The 23,794-nt window shown below is 38.9% G+C and overlaps 1 long non-coding RNA gene across 1 annotated transcript; it reads left to right on the top strand.

The window, feature by feature from the left end:
• The first annotated feature begins 6,708 nt into the window (after positions 1-6,708).
• Positions 6,709-16,103, top strand: LOC125257143. The gene is made up of 3 exons (XR_007182253.1): positions 6,709-7,014; positions 9,031-9,134; positions 15,689-16,103. It is a non-coding gene; the product is annotated as an uncharacterized LOC125257143 (long non-coding RNA).
• Positions 16,104-23,794: the final 7,691 nt, after the last annotated feature.

The raw sequence follows: 23,794 nt of genomic DNA, 5'->3' as shown, positions 1-23,794 counted from the left end.
AAGAAAGCACAGCAGGTGGGCCTTAATGCATTGATGATGAGTCAGACATTAGTCATTACACAATGGTTTTAAATCCTCCTTTACATGTCTTTTGCAGATCCTCACCCCACATTCATTTCAAGACTTGACATGTATATGTGGGGAGGTTCTGCAAGATCCATGTAAAAAGGCACTTAAAGGAGGCATTATCACCAAAGAAGAAGAGTTGTAGTTAAAAGTCTCTTACTGGTATGATTAACCAAGCTCTCAATTGAACAAACAAAACAAGTGAGTGAGTGAAGTGACGTGGCCGAGTATGGTTCATGCTCATTGAAGTCCGACTCTCTATCCATTAGGCCACAACTGCCCCCTACAGTTAAATAAAATAATACTTATCATAAAGACGCTTTATGTTTAATTTAATGGTATTAGTGGATTTGTTCATTTCATTTAAATACACTTTAAATAAAATGTTTGTAAAAGTTGTTTTTGTGCATGTTTTTGCTGAGTTTTCTGATCAGCAGGCGTCACCAGCGTTGTAGCGTTTCAAGCACTTTGAACCAGTGAATCATTTGCAAAGCAGTTGTTCAACTGAACCTTATTTTTGCACGAATGCATCTTTTTTGTTGTAAACTTGTTGTAGTCCCTACCAGCTGTTTCTTATAGTCCTTAAACAGAGAATTCTTAAAAAGAAAATATCTCCCTTTGCATCGAACTTTGAGCGTCGTAACTTTGCAGATGTTGTTTATGCTCAAACAGCAACATTACACACTAACTAAAGTTAAAAAAGTGAAATCATAATCAACCACCCCTTTAAGCTGCATCAGATGGGATGACAAGACAGCTTTCCTGAATAGAGAACTAAAGAAAGAAGTGTACATGCAACAACCTAAGGGATGGTTGTCCATGGAAAGGAACATCTAGTGAGCAAACTAAATCGCAGCATGAAGCAATCACCAAGATTGGAACATTCTCTTAGATGAACAGCTGAATAAGATGGGGTTTGTACGAACTACAGCTGATCTTTGCGCTTACACTGCAGCAACAGGTGAGATGTTCATTATTGCATTGTATGTTGATGACATTCTCCTGGCTGGACACAATCATAAATGGATGATAGTGGTGAAGAAAATGCTTGTAAAACACTTTGTGATTAAGGACATGTGCAAGCTGACTCATTTTATTTCAGTGAAAATTGTCCAGGATGGGTCAGACAACATGTGCCAAAAATGTGTTGGAAAAATTCAGAATGGAAAATTCAAAGTCAGTAAGCACACAAGTAGACATGAACTCGAAGCTCGTCAAGCATTTTGATGACAAAGAAGTGTGCTAAACCCACAAAACTTCATTAGACTGCTGTCAAACGAATCATGAGGTAATTGAATGGCACTCTGAATCTAGGTCTGCTATATAGTTCTGCTATATACTACAATATGCAGTTCAAAACAATATGCATGTTATAACATTAGTGTGACTTTACAAAAGCACATTACTTTACAAAAATAAAACAACATAAATATAAGAAGATAAATATTTTACAGCATTTAACAAGTATTTTTTTACATTATTGAATTTAATATTTTAATTTTCACAAGCTGTTTTTAGCTGTATACAGTAGCCTAATTACAACTGTTTTAACTTTTAACTATTTTGAACTATTACTCTGCATTTTAGACTCATTTGAAGCACAAAGTACGTGTATTATTTTATTTCATTTTATATTTATTCATATCTGAGTGTACCTTCACCACGTAGGTACACTCACGTGTGTGTGGAAATTGCTGCGTTGTGACGGAACTTATGTGGACGTTTAAAATTGTGCAAAACAATCTCGCGCCCTGTTATAAAACATACAAACAGTATGAATAGTTAGTATGTTACTAACCTTGAAACTGATAACGATGTTTATTTTGATATTTGACGATAATGGCGCTTTGCTCTGTTCCGGATCCAGTACGTTCCTCATGAAGTAGCGGCGCGCGCGCGACCAAGTGTATCTGCACAGCCCCCTGTTGGAGAACATGATCACTACACAATTTCTCCAGCAGTCTGCTGTATGCTCGTCGGTCTTTTTGCAATGTATATGCGGGTTGGTTTGAACGAACTGTAAAACAGGGACATTTCAGGGGACAGAACACCAAAAACCGCCAGATCTGTTCACCGTATTTTTGAAACAGTTCTGACCAAGTCCAACTCCGCTCCACATTTGGATTGACAGCCGTCACAACCTACTGACCGTGTTTACTCCTTTCTTTTCACCCATTGGATAGGATTTAAAAAACGGCTGTTGGGATGTTACTTCTGTCGAAGCGCTGGTAGGTGAAAAACTACGCAGCAAAAATAATAAATTTAATGCTTTCTTAAAATGTCAAAATAACGCATGCACGTGTTCTTAATATTATAATTAAAAACCAACAGACAGATGAAAATGCGGGACATTTTCTCAATATGCGACGTGCGGGACAAGGAGTCAAAATGCTGTGCGGTACAACGTAAAGCGGGACGGGTGGTCACGTACAACTAGAATGAAAGCATGAGATCAGGGTTTGAAAGAATGACTATAGCTGTGTTACAAGTGTGATCAGTTTTGAGTTTTGTACTAAGAGTTTTGAAAATGTGCGCCTTACTTGTGAAAATAAAATAGTATCAAAGCGAATAAAAAAAGCCCTGTAAAAACAGCAGGTGGTTTACACACGTTTTTATTTTTAACGCCGCCAGATGGCACTATTCTGAAAAGATTTTTTTCGGTGTGGTTTTCACTCTATTTTAATGTTAAATATGAATTTATTGAATATTAATAATAATAACAATAATAAATTGCTCATAAACATTTTATAAATATTGCATAGTATCATAAAATCCCCTAAAAATTCTAAATAATAATAAAAAATATTAGCGATCAAAATATAGCGTAGCCTACATTTGATTGGAACTGATGATTAGCCTATTACTGATTCATACAACAACAAAATATTTTATTATTAATAATAATAATTGTAATAATAATGTTTACACAGTTATTGGTGTTATAATGCTATAGCAGTGTTTAATGTAAAATAAAATAATTCAATTAACATTATTTGAATCATATCAAGTGACTGGTAATGTTTGGGCATTTTTTGAACGTGCAGCAGTCATTTTTTACATTCAACAGTGAAGAAGAGGTTTTCAAAAGCGACTGAAATGGTAAGTATTGGCTAGGGCCTTCTGTAGACTATTTATAACTTATTACAGACCAAAAACGTGCTTTTGTTGGAACCATAAATGTGTCAGCGTTGAACTGTAGATAATCTTTGTTATTTTAAGAGGTTTTCAGTTTGGTATGGAAAAACATCGATACAGCCTAATATGATTCATTAAACTTCAAAAGGCGATTATTTAATGAAATAAATAAGGAGATGAAGGAGACGCGCTGAATGAAGATGCACATTCACTCTCTGACAGCAGATGGCGCTGATTGTCAGTTAACATGAACTAACAATGAACAGTTGTATTTTTATTAACATTAACAATAACTATCAAACGTAGCCAAGTAAGTACAGTTAATGTTGGCCTACGTGAACTAATGGGACCTTATTGTAAAGTGTTACCTTGTTCTATTGTTATTTGTTTACTTTACAGTTTTTTGTTGTTCTTGTTTTTTTGTACGTTATATTTAAATGTTCAGAGTTCGTTTTTATTATACATTTCATTAAACCCAATTCAACAGGCTACGTGATACCATTTAAGCTACACTGTCAGAAAAAAAAAAAAAAAGCTGTCACTGGGATGGCTCTTTAAAAAAGTTGTAATATGTACCATTTAGGTGCTTAAAGGGTGCAGATAATATCTGCATAAATATATTGAATTATTTTTTTTTATGTTTGAAGACAAAACGGATGCATTTCTTGAAATTGTACATTATCCCCTTGTTTTAATATCTACAGTAATGATACATTTTTTCTCTCTCTTTTCCCCCTAATGCCATTTAAACTTAAGAACCCTAGAGAAAGACGAGAGCGTCTTCAGGCACTGCAAACAGAAATGAATGAACAGAGAGAAAAAAGGAGGAAAGAGATGAGAGAACTGATAAGGGATGGAAAAGGAGAAAGAAGCCGAAATCCACAACTTACAAAGAACACTTGAAGAGAAAAGAGCTCAACTTCAAAGGCTAAATGAAGAAACAGAAAGAGCTGTAAATACACACAAACACACAAATACATTTCCATACACGTCACTCTGCACCTCTGTCTTCTGTGCAGTTGTGTCTCATCAGATTACACACTATTCATGTGTTCTGCAGGAATCAGAACTGGAGGAGCGAACAGGAGAACAGCAGTTAGCTACGATCAAAAACACGCTCAGCGGAATCCTGGATAGGGCCGGAGGTTCTGGGAGCTCCTCCAGAGTTACGGACCCCGTCAAACAGCTGGAAGTGGTGAATAATGCAGAAATACTTCTGGCATTCTTGAATGAATCATTTATTTGTTGTTGATATGATTTTTTAAATGAAAATGAGGTACAGTAAAGATCTAAAGTCGTGTGATGAAATGCAGCATGCAAGCTTTTCACAACTGATGGTCAATAACTTTTTTTTAAACTTTTTTTCCAGATTGGGCAAATGCATCAATTTTTTAAAACTGCTGAGACGAAGACCAACAAGAAGAGCCGAGTAAAACCGTCCAGATGTCAAAAAAAAATAACTAAATAAAAATCATCATATGAGCCGCTTTTGACTGCAGTATTGTTCACTGGGGTGGGAGGGACACAGAGATACTGTATGGACTGAAGGGATGGGTTCTTGAATCCACTGCCGCTTCAATGTATAGACTATCCTTTGAGTGGTTGTTAATCAAGTTATTAATCAATATTTATCCTTCTAAACATCAAATGATTTGAAAGACTTCTTCAAGCTTGTGAGATTTACATGTCTGTTCGCTCCCTATTCTTCTGACTTCTACGTTTATCTATGTTTTTTTTACAATCACTAGGACACATTTCTCAGTAGGTCACTTTTTCAAAACTCTTCACACAGTTCTCCTAACCAACTTTCATCTTGGCACAGGAGTTAATTTCACATTCAAAATGCACTAAATCTACCAAAACACTTCATTCATGTCTCAAATCAACTCATTCTTCCGGAACTTTAGCAAAGGTTTCACCTGACAAACACACTTTGTCAGTCATAAAACACTGACCTAAAAAACACTAACATCATGTATCATTATACAATGTTTTCTTTTGTAAAATTTCTTAACAGAACAAGAATAAGACTCTTTATTGTTTAGAAGTCACTGCAGTTTATGTTACATGATGTTTACATAACAGTACAAAATTATTCCCAAGTTTTCCCCTTTGAATGGATGATAATGAAATTTAAAGACTTAGGCTTGTGTATGTTCAGTTTCATCTAACTGCTTTGATAGTATTTGATTTAGATTCAGGATATATTTCATTAAAATATTACTGTAGAAATGTAGCATATTTCTGTCTTACTCAGTTTTGTATTATGTTATTGTTTTGAACTTAAGTTTAACAGTTTTGAAAACAGTATGTAAGCATGTGCAAACTGGTCTGTAGGTACACCGAGTTTTGCCGTTTGTTGTGTCGAAGTGAGAAAAGAATGAATGTAATTTGAGAGATGAAGTCATTGAATGCATTTTGTTCCAAAGCAATGATAACTGATCCTCAGTTTAGCCCACATAGACTTCTGCTCACTGCGTGAAAAGTTTTGAAAAAGTGACTCAAGTATTGAGAAATGGGTTCCTAGCGATTGTAAAAAACTGTAATGATTAATCAATAGTTCACGAGTTCATGTGCCCATATAATCTTAGCGTAAGTGGTAAACAGATTTGGCTTGCTGTCTGCTATAGAGGGGCTCGGAGAGGATATTCTACTCAAGCTCCGATTGCCCCCCTATAACAGGCAAAAATAGTACAAAAAGGAGGAGAATGGGAGAAGGAGGGATGCCGAAAGAACAAACAACAGGAAGAGGTAAGATGCTGGTTTTATACCTTGGTATTACAGTTTTTTACAGATGCTAGGACACATTTCTCAATACTTAGGTCACTTTTGCAAAACTCTTCACACAGTTCTCCTAACCAGCTTTCATCTTGGCACAGGAGTTAATTTCACATTCAAAATGCACTAAATCTACCAAAACACTTTATTCAGGTCTCAAATCAACTCATTCTTCCGGAACTTTAGCAAAGGTTTCACCTGACAAACACACTTTGTCAGTCATAAAACACTGACCTAAAAAACACTAACATCATGTATCATTATACAATGTTTTCTTTTGTAAAATTTCTTAACAGAACAAGAATAAGACTCTTTATTGTTTAGAAGTCACTGCAGTTTATGTTACATGATGTTTACATAACAGTACAAAATTATTCCCAAGTTTTCCCCTTTGAATGGATGATAATGAAATTTAAAGACTTAGGCTTGTGTATGTTCAGTTTCATCTAACTGCTTTGATAGTATTTGATTTAGATTCAGGATATATTTCATTAAAATATTACTGTAGAAATGTAGCATATTTCTGTCTTACTCAGTTTTGTATTATGTTATTGTTTTGAACTTAAGTTTAACAGTTTTGAAAACAGTATGTAAGCATGTGCAAACTGGTCTGTAGGTACACCGAGTTTTGCCGTTTGTTGTGTCGAAGTGAGAAAAGAATGAATGTAATTTGAGAGATGAAGTCATTGAATGCATTTTGTTCCAAAGCAATGATAACTGATCCTCAGTTTAGCCCACATAGACTTCTGTTGTGCTCACTGCGTGAAAAGTTTTGAAAAAGTGACTCAAGTATTGAGAAATGGGTTCCTAGCGATTGTAAAAAACTGTAATGATTAATCAATAGTTCACGAGTTCATGTGCCCATATAATCTTAGCGTAAGTGGTAAACAGATTTGGCTTGCTGTCTGCTATAGAGGGGCTCGGAGAGGATATTCTACTCAAGCTCCGATTGCCCCCCTATAACAGGCAAAAATAGTACAAAAAGGAGGAGAATGGGAGAAGGAGGGATGCCGAAAGAACAAACAACAGGAAGAGGTAAGATGCTGGTTTTATACCTTGGTATTACAGTTTTTTACAGATGCTAGGACACATTTCTCAATACTTAGGTCACTTTTGCAAAACTCTTCACACAGTTCTCCTAACCAGCTTTCATCTTGGCACAGGAGTTAATTTCACATTCAAAATGCACTAAATCTACCAAAACACTTTATTCAGGTCTCAAATCAACTCATTCTTCCAGAACACTGCAAAGGTTGACAGCCGACAAACACACTTTGTCACCCACAAAACAATGACCTAAAAAACACAAACAACATGTAGCATTATACAATGTTTTCTGTTTATAATTCACTGCGATATATGTTACTGGAATGAATCAGACATGATGCAGAATTTATTTATTTTTATTTTTTTGCACTGAGTAATTGAGAATACATGAATTTGTGTACACACCATCCACTGATGTTCATCTACAATGAGAATCAGCTGTGGCTGGTCCAATTGTCCAATTGTTTTTATAGCATTTAATTTTAAGATTTAAAATATATATTACATTAAAATATTACTGTAGAAATGTAGCAAATTGCTGTCTTATTCAGTTTTGTGTTATGTTATTGTTTTGAACATAAGTTTAACAGTTTTGAAAACTGTAAGCATGTGCAAATTGGCCTGTATGGACAATGAGTTTTGGCAGTTGTTGTGTCTGAGTGAGAAAAGAATTCATGAAATTTGAGAGATGTAGTCAGTCACTGAATGCATTTTGTGCCAAAGCAATGATAACTGATCCTCAGTTTAGCCCACATAGACTTCTGTTGTGCTCACTGTGCGAAAAGTTTTGCAAAAGTGACCTAAGTATTGAGAAATGTGTCCTAGATGGGCGTACTCCTCCTGAAATTACGTTTATTAACTTCACATCATTTGGTACACCTATAGATTTCTATAGATATTGATTCAATAGGTATAGTTTCTATAGAACTTGTTTGCATTTTCCGATATGGATAACCAAATGTAATGAATTATTTTTACATTATAAGCAATTTATGTTAGATGATGTCCACAATTGTCAAAGTGAGTGTGTGGGGTCATGGTGAACCCTGCGTTGTGAACCAAATGTCCCCACTAGGTCTAAAATTACTGCTATTACCATCCTTTTGGTTTGGACATTTGGTTCACAACACGGGGTTTACAACCCGTTCTCACTCCCGAGGCGTCAAAAATTGAAGCATGTCAAGCGCCCGGGCGTCGATTGGGATACGCCAAAGGTGCCTCTCGGCGTCACTCCATGGACGAACTGGGAACTCCATTGCTTTCAATGGGAAACCTTTAGCATCAAAAACTGACGCGAATTTTATTGGTGTGAAATCACGCTGAAGAAGTCTCATTCAGAACACATCGCGATATTTGGCATCAGTTCACGTGTGCCAGATGTTGGTAAGTAGTCGTAAATACGTAAATATAGAATAAATATGTTCTAATGATTGATATAATGTCTTTTCTGTTTGTCGATATTAATCAGATTAACGTTAGCTCCCTCATGTTCAGTCACTGCATTATATCTGTCTCCTCCGCTGAGGTTTTGCTTTTCATTGCTTTCTAAATTAAAGAACCTTATAAACTAGGTTATTAAACTGTCACGTGACGTGCAATAGACCTTCAATCAGTTAATCATATTCATATCATGTTCAAAGTAGTACAAGTGTAGTTTCAAAATGGTATTTGTAGTAGAAGCAAGGTAAAAACAACACTTACCATGCTTTTTACCACAGTATTGGTAGTTTTAATGTGATATTTGTTGTAAATACAGAGTAACCACAACACTTACCATGCTTTTAATGCCTAATAATGTAAAATCCAAAAATTGTAAGGTCAAAAACATGTTACATTGTCCCATGGGGTTCTGGGAAGCTTTGGAAGATAAAGAGTTGTGGCATATAATAGGAATGAAATAGTAAATGTTCTTTGAATTATGTGTAATATCTGGTTAGCTCTTTGGCTTGAAATAAGGCCTTATACTGCACAGACCAAAAACATTGTAATTGTGTTTTGAGACAGATGGCAAGAGAAGTCACAAACTTCAGAAGATTCTAGAGGGAAAAGACTGATGTGCAGCCACGGAGGAACACAAGAGGCCGAAACTATGCATGGCCATGAGTATGGTAAGTCCTGTGCCTATTCTTAATTCTTGCCTTAAAGTTTGTATTGCAGTATTTTAACAGTTTTACATTGTACATGTTATCACTTGGTTTTTGACCTCACTGCTGCTTTGTAAATTTAAATCAGGTGCGAAAAGTTTTGGCAAATGAGATTGACAAGTCATAATTTGTGTCTAATAAAATAACAAGAAAAAAATATTGGAAAATGTGCCTGACTGATAAATCACCGTCCAATGTTGACATATGTAATTGTATATGTTCTTTAATTGACTGTGATCTGTTTTCCATGAAGTGGGAGGAGTAATATACACAGGTGTGCAATCATTAATAAAAAGGCCGCTGCTCTCTTGTGCGAGCGTGCAGGCTAAACGCCAGATAATGTCTGAGTTGTAAGTTAATCCTTCGTCATGTTACCGGTTACCTAGCTCTAATTGAGATGGCAGCGCCAACAGGTTATGGGCCCAGTAAAGAGTTTGGGAACCGATGGAACCGTTTATGTTTCGACGGAGATGAAAAGAATTATGAACTGTGGGAAACAAAGTTCCTGGCACATTTGCGTCTTCTGGGTTTGAAATCCACCATACTGGGTGAAGCCTCTGCCGTGGATGATGAGGGCGCGGAGGTGGAAGACGACAGTAAAAATGAAGAGGCATATGCAGTTCTGATCCAATTATTAGACGATAAGAGTATGTCGCTTGTGATGAGAGAGGCTGCGGATGATGGCAAAAAGGCGTTACAGATTTTGAGAGATCACTACGCTGGTAAGGGGAAGCCACGTGTGATAAGTTTGTATACGGAGTTGACATCTCTTCAGAAAGGTGTAAATGAAACCGTTACAGATTATATCATTCGCGCAGAGACTGCCATCACAGCATTGCGGAATGCGGGAGAGACTTTGAGCGATGATTTATTGACTGCCATGATTTTAAAGGGTTTGCCCGATACTTTCAAACCATTCTCTATTTTTATTACGCAGAGTGATGAAAAACTAACATTTGCCGACTTTAAAGTAAAACTGAGGAGCTATGAAAGCACAGAGAATTTTGGCATTGCTGGTTCGGGAGAGGACAGCGTAATGAAAGTTAAAGGAAGGGACAATTGGAGTATGAGACTCACCTGTTACAACTGTGGCCAGAAAGGTCACAAAGCCGCGGAGTGCACGGTGGTTGCTGGGGAGCGCGGGGAACGGAGACAATGGTGTAGTTTCTGTAAAAACACCTCACATAAAGACGTGCACTGTCGTCGAAGAAAGCGGGATAAAGTGAAGCAAACGGTGGATGAAGAGGAGGATCACACATTTGCGTTTATGGTGGAGCAGGTGACTAAAGTCCCGACTGATGGAGTGGAAATGAAAGGCCTCATGGTGGATTCTGGAGCTACTAAACACATCGTTACGGACATTGAGAAGTTCGTGGATTTCGACTTAAGTTTCAAGCCTCAGAGTCACATTCTGGAGCTGGCTGATGGAGAGCGGGCCAGTGGTATCGCGCTGAAGAAAGGTACCGCTAAATTGCGTTTGAGAAATAGGAATGGCCGCATTGTGGACATGATGTTGACGGAGGCACTTTATGTGCCATCATTTTCTCAAGACATCTTTTCCGTCAAAGCGGCAATTTCACACGGAGCGACAGTAATCTTCAAAGAGGGACAGAATCGACTCATTCACAAAAATGGTACAACTTTTGATATTCATATGTATGACAGACTGTTTTATTTGAGTACTGTTGCTAATGAGATTGATGAGTGTAACGCCTGCTATGATATTCAGACATGGCATGAAATACTGGGTCATTGTAATTATGATGATGTGTTAAAGTTGGAGAATGTTACAGATGGGATGAAAATTAGAGGTAAAATTGACAGATCCAATTTGAAATGTGAAGTGTGTGTAAAAGGCAAATTTGCTCAGAACAGAAATAGAGATCTAGATGAGAAAGCAAAAGAAGTATTTGCACTTGTTCATGCAGATCTGGCTGGTCCTATAGAACCAGCAGGGAAAGATGGGTTCAGATTTGCCTTAGCATTCACAGATGACTATTCAGGAGCTGTGTTTACCTATTTTTTGAAGAACAAAAGTGACACTGCCAAGGCTACTGAGAAATTCATTGCTGATGTTGCACCATATGGTAAAATCAAATGTATTAGATCAGATAATGGAACTGAGTTTACATCCTCTGTATTTCAATCATTGCTCAGCAAAAATGCTATTAGACATGAAACCTCAGCTCCTTATTCACCCCATCAAAATGGGACAGCTGAAAGAGCTTGGAGGACTTTGTTTGAAATGGCAAGATGTATGCTAATTGAGAGTAAATTACCAAAAGAATTGTGGACATATGCAGTACAGACCGCTGCTATAATTAGAAACAGATGTTATAATGGACGTCTGGGACAGACTCCATACTATCTGATAACTGGAAAAAAACCTGACCTATCCAAAATGAGAATGTTTGGGTTAGAGTGTTATGCATACAAGTATGACAAGAAAAAGTTGGATGAGCGATGTGAAAAGGGTATATTTGTTGGTTATGACAAAAATAGCCCTGCTTATCTTGTTTTCTATCCAGACACAGGGAGAGTGCTCAAGAGTAGACTGGTGAAGTTTGTCACAAAGAGTACAAATGAAAGGGATACTCAGACAATGGAGGATGTGGATGAATATTTGGAATACAGGAGGGAGGTTGAAACCTTAGTACCAAAACTAGATAGGCCTAAAGTAATTTCACAAGAAATGAAAGTTGAGGGTGAAGTCAGTACAAAGGGTGAAAAAGAGAGTGATCTAGGTACTAGATATCCAAAAAGAGAAAGAAGACCCCCCCAGTACTTTGCAGACTATGATTATGAGGTTAAAGATGATGCAGATCAGCCATTGACTATTGACTATTGCTATCGTGTTGCATGTGATGTTCCCCAGACACTGAAGGAAGCCTTAGGCTCTTTAAATTCAGAGCAGTGGGTTGAAGCTATGGAAGATGAGATGAACTCTCTGGAAGAGAATAATACTTTCACATTAACAACCTTACCAGAAGGTAAACGGGCAGTAGGGGGAAGATGGGTTTATGCTATAAAGGAAAATCCTGATAGGAGAGTATATAAAGCCAGGTATGTGGCAAAGGGTTATAGTCAAGTGGCAGGTATTGATTATAACGAGACATTTTCACCAACTGCTGATATAACTTCGGTACGTGTTTTAATGCAGCTTGCAGCACAACATGATTTGATGTTGCATCAGATGGATGTTAAAACTGCATATCTGCATGCTCCTATAGATTGTGAAATTTATATGAAGCAACCTGAAGGATTTGAAGTTGAGTCAAAAACAGGAGAAGAATTGGTATGTAAGCTCAATAAATCACTGTATGGTCTGAAGCAATCAGGACGAAATTGGAACAAGATGCTGCATGATTTCTTAATTGAAAATGATTTTGTTCAAAATTCAGCAGATTATTGTGTTTACAGTAAACAAACTGACAAAGAAAAAATCATACTGATTATTTGGGTTGATGATCTCATTATTGCAGCGAGTAATGATCAAATACTCAGAGATGTGAAGGAAATGTTGGGAATTAAATTTAAAGTTAAAGATCTGGGAAAACTTCGACATTTCTTAGGCATTGACTTTACGCAAGAGCATGGTAAAGTAAAAATGAATCAGGAAAGATACATTTTTAAAATTTTGGAGAGATTTGATATGACTCACTGCAAACCAAGGTCAACCCCATGTGAAATCAAAGTAAAATTTGACAATGATGGTGAACCTGTTGACCTAAAGCGGTATCGAGAAGTGATTGGCAGTTTAATCTATATGATGACAAGTACTCGCTCAGATTTGAGCTTCATTGTTAGTAAATTGTCACAATATCTAAAGGCACCAAAAGAACAACATTGGGTGGCTGCTAAACATGTGTTGAGGTATTTGAAGGGTACAGCAGACTTGGAATTATGTTATAAGAGAAGTGATGTAGATCTAAAACTTGTGGCTTATAGCGATGCAGACTGGGCAGCAGACTTGAATGACAGGCATAGTATTACTGGCTACTGTTTCAGTTTGTCCAAGAATGGGCCTGTTATTTCTTGGAAATCTAAGAAACAACAAACTGTTGCTTTATCCTCATGTGAAGCCGAATATATGGCTTTATCAGCTACTGCACAAGAAAGTTTGTATCTGATCAATCTAATCAATGGAATGGACAATGTACTTGAATATGCACCAGTGACTATTTTTGAGGACAATCAGGGTGCTATTGCACTTTCAAAGAATCCGGTGTGTCGACAAAGGTGTAAGCATATCGACATAAGGTATCATTTTGTTCGATCTGTACTGAATGACGGCAAAATAATTCTTCATTATTGTCCTACAGTTGATATGGTGGCAGACATTTTAACAAAATCTGTGTCTAAGGCTAGGATGGATAAATTTATGTGTTTTTTATTTGGAGTGTGAAGAATTAATTGTAATTTGGAAATGTATGTATGTGATGCACTGTTATATTCTGTCAATTTAAGAACAAGTGGGGGTGTTGACATATGTAATTGTATATGTTCTTTAATTGACTGTGATCTGTTTTCCATGAAGTGGGAGGAGTAATATACACAGGTGTGCAATCATTAATAAAAAGGCCGCTGCTCTCTTGTGCGAGCGTGCAGGCTAAACGCCAGATAATGTCTGAGTTGTAAGTTAATCCTTCGTCATGTTACCGGTTACCTAGCTCTAATTGAGATGGCAGCGCCAACAAAAATCACTTCACAATTCGCACCATGACATCGGGAAACGCCTCTTTGCGTTATGCTATCGCATGTAGAAAATGGGAAATTGTCCTTTATTGCTTGTTCAGCCTCGCTGGTGTTCAAAATGATAAAAAAGTGATAGTGGTGCGCAAAAAAAGGAAAAATAAGCTTGAAAGGGAGAAAAGGGATGCTAATCCTACAGCAAAAATTCCCAAACTACTTCGGTTCACATAAAACATCCGAGCCAGTGGAAGACCCCGCGTGCAGCGGCAGCTCACAATTATCTTCACCCACCGACACCGTCGCCGATCTGCGTGCTTTACACGTTGAAGAAGGTGAGATAGCAGCTGCAGCAAGTTATTATTCTTATATATAACGAGTTAAGTCCTATTCGGATGATAATAGTTTCTCATGAAAACGTAAGGTGTTTTCAACATTTACAGGGACGAGTCGATTGATTTTATTGCCGTTTGAATTCAGAATGTCAGTGTTTTCTCTCATCATCATCACCCATGTAAAAATCCCGAATCAACTTTCCTATTGTTTTTTGTCGAACACCAATGTCCGTCGTGTGACTGTCTCCACTATCTGCCTTTGAAGCACATTCTATCAGTTGCAGTTCTGGTGCCTCCATCCGTACAACTCGACCTCGAGACATTCACATCACATGTTAACACAGCGGTAGAGTTACTCACGGGACACTGCACTTATTCGCAATCACAAAAGTTCTTTATTTGCATGTGCTTTACAGCCCTGCCAGTTAAACATGTCATTCGTGTGCTGTTCTGAGATGCGCTTTTTCTGACCCCGTACCCGAAGCGTGCACACACACTTAAGCCTGTCAAACAGCACCTGACTACTGGACTTCATCTTTCGCGTCTGATTGCGCTATAATACTGTCAAATACACAAAAGGTTCACATAAACACAGTTGGTTATGTCTGAAGTGAGTTGAGAAAATCGGACGCGTGCAGGTCTTAAAGTGACAGCATCCTAATAGTTAGCTTGCGGACCCTTGTCCTTAAAGGGATAGTTCACCCAAAAATTAAAATCCTGTTGTTTTAAACCCGAATGAGTTTCTTTCTTCTGTTGAACACAAAATAAACTATTTTGAAGAATGTGGGTAACCTAACAGTTGCTGGTCCCCATTAATTTCCATAGTAGGAAAAAAATATATAATGTGGAAATCACTGGGGACCATCAACTGTTTGGTTACCCACGTTCTTCAAAATAGTTTATTTTGTGTTAATCAGAGGAAAGAATTATTGTGTCGGCAATAAATGCAATACAATTTTAAAATATGTATCATGCACATTAAAAATATTAATCAGCTGTACTTTACTTCATGTAAATAGCATGGAATATTTAGTGTGCCTGTGCTTATATAAAATGATTTGATAAAATGAGATTTGTAAAAATATAAAAATAACAATAATAATAAAAAATGATTGTGGTCAAGACACTGTGGCATGGCAATCAGATGAAAGGGGGCCCTTGGTGTTGCTATAGCCCCAGGGCCCAATGTGTTCTTAATCCGGGCCTGGGTACAGGCAACTCTAGCCCTTTTGCTGTCTCCTTTTTGAGGTGGAGAGTTTACCTCCAACCCTAATCGAGCACACATGAAAATTGTAACAAAAGTCTTCAGGTTTACTTATAGACAGTTATAGGCAGGTGGGTTTGAGGTTGGAGCTGAATCTGCAGGACCGTGGACGCTGAGGGCCAGATTAGCCCACCACTGTTTAAATCATGCAGAACATAAGCTGACCTGGCTGTCCATTAAACTACTTAACTTGAATTGTTTGTGTTTTTTTTTTTTTTTTTTACTTTAAGACCAGGACCGGAGAACGCCTGACAATGGGATGTTAAGACTTCTTCCTCTGGTTGAGAAAAAGCTACACCACATCAGTGATCACATCTTCTGTTCATCAGTTGTACTGCAGAGTACAACTGAACAAACTGTTTAGAAGAAGAAGAGCATGAACATGATAGAGACGTGTACAGGGAAGAGCGAGAACCCAGTATCAAATCTGTTTTCTGGATCATAGTTGACTGGATAGGATTCTTTGGCGCTCACTTGTGCAGTAGGAGTAAAGTCTGTGAATGGATTATTATGACGTTAACATATTTTTGAAGACACATTTTTATTTATCTTGAATCTCATTTGTCTTTATGCTACTTTCAACCTTATGCTGTATCCTCCAATAAAGTGTGTAATAAAGTATGGTGAATATAGTGTGAACATGGTGTTTGGCACAGTAAATACAATTTTACTAAGCTCTTATGAGTTTATTTCATAATTTTAAAAAACTACATATAATTACCATGATTGTTTTACTTATAAATACATAAATATATATTACATAAATATTTTTGATCTGATTAATGATATTTGGGACAACAATGCACCAAACGTTGTATATACTTTCATGTTGTGACAAGGATGCCAGTTTCCAGAGAAATAAAGGGAAGGAATGTGAATTAGGAGAGACTGCAGTGGGCGATACTGATACAAACACTTCAAGCAGAGCTGAAGATGATCCATGTTGATCATTCTGGTACATCTACTACTGCATTCAAAATGAAAACATGGACATTACTGATGTCAGGCATGTGAGGAGCAAGAAGAGGGGGTGAAGATGAAATTTTGGCACCATTTCTTTCTTATTTTACTGAATAGTGCATTATCCTTGTGTAACAGTAATAGTGAAGTGTAAATATAAATAGTTTTTTGTTTACTGCCAACACTGGCAACTGGATAATGGCAAGTTGTTGTGCGTTCATCCATTATATTTATTGGTGTTCATACAAAAAAATAGCAAAGAAATAATCAACAATCAGGCACGTGCACACATAGACAAAAAAGGGGCTTGAGCCCCTGCCCTTTTTCTTCCTGGAGAGAAACTGCCCTTTTTTCTGGGGTGCTTTTTTTTTAATTTTTTTATTTTTATTTTTTTAATAAATGAATATATATTCCTGTTTGCGCACAGCTTCCCTGTCAAACAAATATATTTACTGTATAAAACAAATTAAAAAAAAAAATACTATATCAGGTCGGCTTTGTCGAGTTCAGATGCCCTCACTCGGCGACACGCCATTCATGCCCGCACACACGCGCGCCACGCCCCACCTCACCTCACCTCGAGTTTGCTGCTGGCTGAACACTTATGACAACTATTCCCGCGAAAATGCAACTGCTGTCTGGCGATAAGAAGGAAAAAGAAAAAAGGCCCTAGATGGATGCATACTGTGCATTTCTTTCAGGTAGGCTAGCCTATGTTCACAAACTTGAAAGTTTTGTCTATTTAAGGGTTATTTATACATTTAACGCTGCATTAATAGTTTGACCACAATCAACACATCTGCCTAATTTGATACTAATGAAATATATGTCATATTATAATTTAAATTATTGTATTGTGCTATGCATTGCGTTTTGAACCATGGTAAACACTTGACCGATAGGTTGGGCTGTCAATACCAGAAGAGAAGCATTTCATGGACGCACATCCATGAACCACATTATTAGACAGTTTTCTAAGGATGCATGGTTTATTAAAACTATTTAAAAATCATAATACAGCATCAGCTACATAATGCTATTCTTAAATCTACGCTTACACAGGATAATACATCAATAAAAGTTTAAACCCTCGCTCTGTCTTTGCATGTTTGATGTCCACATATTCTTGTTGAAGAAATTACAGTGGCTGTAGCATTTCTATCACAAAGAAGTGGGCGAATATTATTATTTAACTGATAATATATTTTTTTAATCATGGTTGGCTTTGATCGTGGATTTGATCGTGCTGTGCTGTCTAACAACAAAAATCAGCAGGCTTTTGGCGCCCTGTGCAGGCATTTGTTATAATATATAATGTATTAACAGTTCAGGAAACTTTTTTTTGGATGTGTTTAAATATGCAGATTAGCTTATTTTGGTTAATTTAGAAGAAATCTACAGATGCAAACAGACGGAGGGTAGTAGGCTTAAAACAAACTCCATCTAAATGTGTAGGGTTGGGGTTAAGTTTTCTTTCCATTAGAGTAAAAGACATGGCAGCAAAAATGGACCTTAAAATTGTAAAATTGTAAAATCTTAAAATTGTCCACTTCATGAAAGAAGTATTCCAATAACACCAAAAATTAAAATGATTTATTGATTTGTGCAAAATAAACAAATTATTAGTGAAACTATGTCCCTCTCCTTGGTGCAGTCATTTATTCTAAATATATAGCTACTTGAAAATAGTTGTTGTTGACTTCTTTTGTGATAAACCTAGTGAATACTAAAGAAGACCATGGTCTCTGTGTGAACTGATTATTTTGTAGAAATCTGTGGAGTATAAAACAATTGCGTGAGTGTAAGTGAAGTCAAAGTTGTCTTAATATATTTAAGGGTTCATTATTTTTGTAAATAAAAAGTGCCCTTTTTTCCACTTGAGCCCCTGCCCCCCAAAATGTCTGTGCACGTCCCTGTCAACAATTAATCAATTATTATTATTATATTACAACATTTTCTTTAAAATATTTCCATATTTTATCAGATGGTCTCACAATACCCATCAAAACCTATACAAGCATGATGTTAGAATGGAAAAGGGGGAAATGGTAAAATACTCCAATATTTAAATGTGATTCAACAAAGTTGGTTATCCATGATGAGGAGAATACATCTGTGTAGATTTTAATGCCCTTCCACCCCCAGTAACGGCCCCTGGAAGAACAAAAAAATGCACATTTCAAATGGCTGTAACTCAAAATCCGGTTAGCGTATTCAAAGAGAAAATCATCAGGACAACTGCTTATGCTATGATTACTAAATAATGTTGGGCACAGTTTTCAGACATACATGGAAAGCTGGCATAAAGGTTTTTTAATAGTGCTCACAATAAAATATAAAATTTCACCCCGTCCCTCGTATACGTAATAAATGTTTGCAAAATAAACATATTTAGATATCGAGTTGTCCATTAAAGATCTTATTATTTTAACATTTATCATTTCATTACTAAACGTTTTAAACTACATTACCCATATGTCTCTGTCATTCTATCAATGAACGGGAAACATGGCGCTGTAGTTCACTGAAATGGGCAGCGATGCTAGGGTTAGGGTTTGGATCTCGGTATAGGAGTAATTTCTCACAACATAGAAACACTTTATAGTTAACTTAATGTATGAGTAATGTAATATTCACACTAAAAACAAACTTTGTAAGATAAAGCACCGTTTTATATGGGTTAAAAGATAGTCCAATCACAGCGAATTCTGCGATAAAGTCACAGCCAATGACAACCCAGCTGAACAGAGGTGTCACACTTACTTGTCCATTTATGGTAAATGACGACAGCTCTCCTTCGGTTCCGGCTGAAGGGAAAGATTCCTTAAATATGTAGCTAATCTAATTAAATATAATAAAAATCACATTTTAAAACGAAAGACTACTTTGTGTAGTTAAACTGATGCATACATATATTTGAAAGAGATATGATTGCATCTACTAAAGTGCTTCTAACATTTACAGTAAATGTGTAGTATATAAAAGGTATACATTTAATCACTTATTTGTACCATTCTCCACCATTTGAACTCTTGGAATTAAAATAAATATAACAAAAGCATAATGAATGCACTCAATTTTGTAATCATATTCCAATATTTAATGTCAAAGACAAATGTAGTCCCCAAACTACTGCACAACAGTATAAAAAATCAGAAAGAAAAAAAAAAGTATCCAGTTACAGAGGCAATCTATTATAGTGAAACATAACTAAAAACATCGACATGATGAAGTATTATTTTTACACACCAAGTGTCACGATCACCGTCTGTTCCTGTCAGTTCCCGGACTACATTACCCATAATCCCCTCTGCCATTCACCTGCACTCACTCCACCAATCACTACACTAATCACCACACCCAGCTGCCACGCATTACCAGGACTATAAAGGACTTTCACACACACCACCTCACCGCGAAGTCTTGTTTTCCCTGTGATGCAACTCCGAGCGATTATACCCTGTCTGATTGTCTGTCACGTACCTCTTGTCTTTCGTTTATGATCCTGTGCCGCCTGTCCTGACCATTGCTTTGTATACTGTTCTGTGATTGATATCTGCCAGCCCTGACCCTCTGCTTGTTCCTGACTACGATTCTGCCTGTCCCTCGCTGTTCCTGTTTGCCCCTGTTCGACCCAGCCTGTATGACTACGCTCACTATTAATAAAGCTTTGCATTTGGATCCCTACCCGAGTCCAGCCTTCGTTACAGAAGACTTCGCCAACACAGATCCAGCAGCTTTCGTGAGTGTTCCTGTCATTACCACCATGAATCCAACCGCCCAGTTGATCGGTCTCCGTCAAGGAGATAGATGCATTGAGGATTATGTAACGGACTTTATTGAACTGGCGCATTTGACCTGCTTTACCGAGGAGTGTCTCATGATATTCTTCCGCGGTGGACTATCAGGCCCGCTCAGTGCCATCATGCCGTTACATGATCGCGACGGGACTTTAGAACAGTATATTGAACAGGCTTTGCAACTGAGTGGATCCTCCTTTACTGTGGGTGTCGCGGAGGAACACGACAGTTCGCTGTGTCACGTAATGGCTGCCGCTCAGGAGAGTACTCACAGGATGGCGGTCACTATGTTACCTGTCTCCGCTGATCACCCAGAGCAACGTCACGTCTCCGCTGATCGCCCAGAGCAACGTTACTTCTCAGCTGATCGTTCAGTGTCACGTCACATCTCTGGATCTATCCAAGGGCGCAGAGGACTACGTTCCAGTGTGGCTGATCCTCCGCTGACTTCAACTCGAGCGGCTGGCCTTCCGAAGCCTCAGCCGGCCGCTTCGCACTCAAGCCAGTCGGCCGCCTCGCACCTAAGCCAGTCACCCGCTTCGCTCTCAAGCCCGGTGGCCGCTTCGCTCTCAAGCCCGGTGGCCGCTTCGCACTCAAGCCAGCCGGCCGCTTCGCACTCAAGCCCGGTGGCCGCTGCGCACACCAGCTCAAATTCCTCAAATTCGTCTGTTGCAACGCTCTCAAGTTCGCCGATTGCTCCGGACTCATGTTTGCCGGTTGCCAGGGACTCAAGCGCTCTGGACGCGATGGACGAAATGGCTGCTTTGCCAGTGCCCACGGGCAAGATGGCCGCCCCTTCGGTGTCTGTAAACTCAGAGCCTGCTCCAGCCAGTGAATCTTCTCCAGAATCCATTCCAGCCAGTGAGTCCGCTCCAGAGCCTGCTCTCCCTGTCAGTCCTGTGATGGCCAAGAGGGCTGTCTTCACTTTTTATGTTTTGGCGGTCTTGCGTGCCTGGAGGAGGCATTCAGGCGTTTTTGACTCTGGACCAGTCTACCAGCCCAAGCCCGCTGCCGTCCCAGAGCAGCCCGAGCCCGCTGCCGTCCCAGAGCTGCCCGCTCTTCCTGATACGGCCACGGAGGCCGTCACCGAGCTGCTCGCTCTCCCTGATGCGGCCACGGAGACCGTCACCGAGCTGCCCGCTCTCCCTGATACGGCCACTGAGGCCATCACCGAGCTGCCCGCTCTCCCTGATATGGCCACGGAGGTCGTCACCGAGCTGCCCGCTCTCCCTGATACGGCCACGGAGCATCCTTCGCTAGCATCTGCCCTGCTGCCGGTGCCACCCAAGCTCCTTGTCCACGAACCCGCCACGACTCCCGTTGAATTCCCCAAGAACTTTTTGGGGGGGGGGGGCAGTATACCTGAGGGGGGGGAGCTTGTGGGTGGGGACCCTGCCCGGTCACTGCCGTCATCGGCCTTGGTACTGTCATGGCCGCCCATGGACTGTAGCCCACTATGGCCATTAAGGAACTCTGACCCGCCGTGGTCATTCACGGACTCTGTCTCGCCGTGGCCACCCGTGGCACCTAACCCGCCGTGGCCGCCCGTGGCACCTGACCCGCCGTGGCCGCCCGTGGCACCTGACCCGCCGTGGCCGCCCGTGACACCTGATCCGCCGTGGCCGCCCGTGGCACCTGACCCGCCGTGGCCGCCCGTGGCACCTGACCCGCCGTGGCCGCCCGTGACACCTGACCCGCCGTGGCCGCCCGTGGCACCTGACCCGCCGTGGCCGCCCGTGGTACGTGACCCACCGTGGCTGTCCGAGTTCATGGAACTTACATTGGAGACCCCTTTCCTGTCTGCCGTAGAGCTCCAATGCACCCACCCCCCCTCCCTATTCGTGCCATTTACGGCGCGAGGACGCGCCTTCCGGGAGGGGGACATTATGTCACGATCACCGTCTGTTCCTGTCAGTTCCCGGACTACATTACCCATAATCCCCTCTGCCATTCACCTGCACTCACTCCACCAATCACTACACTAATCACCACACCCAGCTGCCACACATTACCAGGACTATAAAGGACTTTCACACACACCACCTCACCGCAAAGTCTTGTTTTCCCTGTGATGCAACTCCGAGCGATTATACCCTGTCTGATTGTCTGTCACGTACCTCTTGTCTTTCGTTTATGATCCTGTGCCGCCTGTCCTGACCATTGCTTTGTATACTGTTCTGTGATTGATATCTGCCAGCCCTGACCCTCTGCTTGTTCCTGACTACGATTCTGCCTGTCCCTCGCTGTTCCTGTTTGCCCCTGTTCGACCCAGCCTGTATGACTACGCTCACTATTAATAAAGCTTTGCATTTGGATCCCTACCCGAGTCCAGCCTTCGTTACACCAAGAGATGAGACCAAATTTTATGTGAAAATATGTTTCTTCCCTTTAAAGAATAGGGAAAAAAATAACATTTTACATTCTCAACTTTAATACAATATCCTTGTGATTATTGTTCACTTTTACTGTAACTAAATGAAAGGCAAATTCAAATAGTTAATGCATATTAAATAATGCATATATATATATTTTCAGCAATAAAATGCTTCTATAAAATACATTCAAGGTTACATTTACATTATCCAGGTAGTGATATAATGACACCATAACCATAGATGTAGTTAAAGTGGACATTTACTATAGTGCCCACTGTAATAAAAGGTTTAATGAAGCAAAATGCAAAACATTAAGTCCATCTAAATGTAAAGGTAAGAAACTTCTGTAAATGTGCTAGGGATGGGAGATACCACTTATTTTGTTTTCGATACGATACCGATACTTTCAAGGCCAAAATTGCTGATACAATAACTCTAATCTGAATTTAAGTTATTAAATTATTAATAATTTAAGTCCTTAAATTATTGAATTACTATGAGTAAAATGGGTAATGGTACCCACTTAACATTATATTTGAAAGGTATTTTAACATTCAATACGCCTTAATTGCAATTTATTAGGTTATATTTTTGTTTACACATGGTTAAAATGTTTATTTGTAGTGGTAACAATGGAAATCTACAAATACTATAGGCTTAGCTGAACTATGGTCACTGTAGTAATGGTTCAGTTTCATAAGGGACTGCCAGTGACAGGCTGTTGCACCCATAAAATGCAAACTTTGTATTCTGATAGTGTAGTTACAGAACAGAACATCAATACGAACTTTTAATGCAAAGAACTATGTAGGCTATTTCATTTTGTTTGTTGTGAAATAACTCAAACATATTATGTTGTTCTGTCTGCTGTTAGGCATTGTTCAGGGCAGCGTTTCCCAAAAGCATCAATGGTTTCTTACAATATTAAACGCATGCAGTGAGCGAACACTTTCTGTGATCGATTGGTTCTGACTTGCAGCATTTGCGTGTGTTCATATGAGCAGGAAAATAGTTCTACAACACAATTATTCGCTAACATAGGTTATTTGTCCAATTCAATGCATATTGTATGCATTACATTTATTGTTAATTAAACAAAATCACTGGTAAAAAAAAACACACCTTAGTATTGATATTTTTATTTGAGTATCGATACTTTCGATACTCAACGTCAGTATCGATATATCGATACTTCATATCG

Source organism: Megalobrama amblycephala, linkage group LG21 (genome assembly GCF_018812025.1).
Source record: "Megalobrama amblycephala isolate DHTTF-2021 linkage group LG21, ASM1881202v1, whole genome shotgun sequence".
NCBI lineage: Eukaryota > Metazoa > Chordata > Actinopteri > Cypriniformes > Xenocyprididae > Megalobrama > Megalobrama amblycephala.
Note: the sequence above shows the minus strand (reverse complement) of the source record. Positions and strands in the feature narration are given on the sequence as shown.